This window comes from Pseudophryne corroboree, chromosome 3 (genome assembly GCF_028390025.1).
Source record: "Pseudophryne corroboree isolate aPseCor3 chromosome 3, aPseCor3.hap2, whole genome shotgun sequence".
In the NCBI taxonomy this organism is placed as follows: domain Eukaryota; kingdom Metazoa; phylum Chordata; class Amphibia; order Anura; family Myobatrachidae; genus Pseudophryne; species Pseudophryne corroboree.
Genome location: NC_086446.1, coordinates 694,007,579 through 694,010,163, shown reverse-complemented (window position 1 = coordinate 694,010,163; position 2,585 = coordinate 694,007,579).

Genomic DNA, 2,585 nt, shown 5'->3' with positions numbered 1-2,585 from the left:
TTGTTTAGCCCAGCCATCCTGCGTTACCTGACGGTTACTCAGACGGCCAATGTTCACGCAGCTGTATGAACTGCGTCTGTTTCTCAATAAGGATCTTTATTTTATGTTGAAGGACATGATGCATAAATGTATTTATTGGTAGTACTGTTTTGGCACTTACTAAACTAAAGCTAAAGGTTGACCTAGAACATTCTAATGATTTGATTAGTTATAGGTTGATCTAGTTCTGTAAAACATTTTAATTTTCTAAAAGGCTACAAAGGGGACTAACTATGTGATGGTTCTAATGCTCTGATTGGATATAGGTTCATCTGGTCCTGAGAACATTATAATGATCTGACTGGATAGAGGTTCATCTAGTCCTGAGAACATTCTAAAGATCTGACTGGCTAATGGTTACTCTAGTGCTGAGACAATTCTAATGCTCTAATAGGCTACAAGGTGGTCTAGCTATGTGAAGGTTCTAATGCTCTGATTGGATATAGACTGATCTAGCTATATGAACTGTTTAATGCACTGATTGGCTATAGTTTGGATTAGTTCACAGAGAATTCTAATGATATGATCGTCTAGTTTTTTGAACATTTTTTTTAATACAATGATTTGTGATGGTTTGGTCTAGATCTGAGAACATTCCAAAGCTCTGTTTGGCAACAGAGTATTCTAAAGCTGAGAACAATCTACAAGCTCTAATACGCTCCCTCAAACCTCATTTCTTCAGATAACCATATTAGCCTATAACTCATAGGATTCTTATTAGGATTAATATTAGTGCCATCTTATCTGGTGAATATTACTCACTCTCATGCCGTTACTGAAGCATGGAAAACAACATTTACGTCAATTTACTGGCTTATAATTGTATGGTCCACTCATATGGTCTCATGTTTATGTAAATATTAAAAGAATGTTAGCTTTCAGAAAATGTTGGTGCTTATGAATTTATAATAATCTCTATATTACCTGTGCTATTTTACCTGCATGTTACAGTACTCTAAATACAGTACTATATATGTAATTCTCCAACTGGTAAAGGCATTTTTATAATGTATCTGTGCCAGATACAGTACATTACTACAGGCAAAAGGAAGAGAAAGCCAATACAATCCTACAAGGAAATGGCCATTGCAAGAAGTGCTAAGAAAACATCAAGTAAGAAATATTGACAGATCCTCTAAGAGAAGGTAAAAAGCATATAAAATGGGTTTACACTAGAGTAAACACACATTACAATCTGCTAACGCACAAATAAAAAAAAATGCACAGTCTTATAAAAAAGGTGACAAAATGTTATTCAGGTACATAGTGTAAGGTGAAACAACAAAGAGAGGAGTAGTAAGTCTAAATACTGGAAGCTGGTGAATAAAGGAGGACATTTCAAAGAGGTCACATACAATAGACAGAAAATATACAGCTTGCTTTACTATGGTTTTGGTACGAAATGTTAACATGGTGAATTTTTTTTGGACAATTTTGTCATGTCGACAATCATTCAGCATGTCGACACTGATGAAATGTTGATAATTTGTTTATTATTTATCTATTACCAGTTATTTATATAGCGCACACATATTCTGCAGCGCTTTATAGAGAATATTTGGCCATTCGCATCAGTCCCTGCCCCAGTGGAGCTTACAATTTATATTCCCTACAACACGCACACACATTCACACTAGGGTTAATTTTTTTTTTTGTCTGTAGCCAATTAACCTACCAGTATATTTTTGGATTGTGGGAGGAAACCCAAATACCTGGAGTAAACCCACGCAAGTACAGAAAGAATATACAAACTCCACACAGTTAGGATCAAGGGGGTGATTTAAACCTGATCGTTGGGCTGTTAACTTTGCTGTCCTGCATTAAGATAGTCGCCGCCCCAAGGAGGAGTGTAAACTTGCTGTGCAAGTGTGCGATCCTATGTGTACGACGAGCTGCAAGAATCGACTGTGTGCAGTCTCTGTGCAGCCCAGGACTTACTCCTCCAGTGCGATGAGAATAGGCTGATCGGTGCCGGAGCTGACGTCTAACACCCTCCCTTAAAACGCTTGGGAATACCTGCGTTTTTCCAGACACTCCCAGTAAACAGTCAGTTACCACCCCCAAACGGCCTCTTCCTGTCAATCACCTTGCAAACACCCATGCGATTGGATATTTCACACCATCCCGTCGCTGACCGGCGATGCCCGTTGTTGTTGTTCAAAGCGCGTGTGCATTGCGGTGCATACGCATGCGCAGTTAGGTCTGAATCACCCCCCATGGTGGGAATCAAACCCATGACTCAGTGCTGTAAGGCAGTAATGCTAACCATTACACCATCTGTGCTGCCCGGTCATAATGGTCAGAATGTCAACAATGCAACCCTAACCCCTAAACATAAGCCTAACCCTAATGGTATTGGTAATGACAACATTTCACTCTAAAGATGGGTCATATATCGACATTTTGTCCACGTAAACATTTTCCATATGTCGACATGTTAGATGTTAACAATTTAATCATGTCAACATCATAACTGTGAACATTCTGGTGCCAACTTTATGGAAGTCGACATACAGATGTATTCTCGTCTTTATAGTATACGGTGC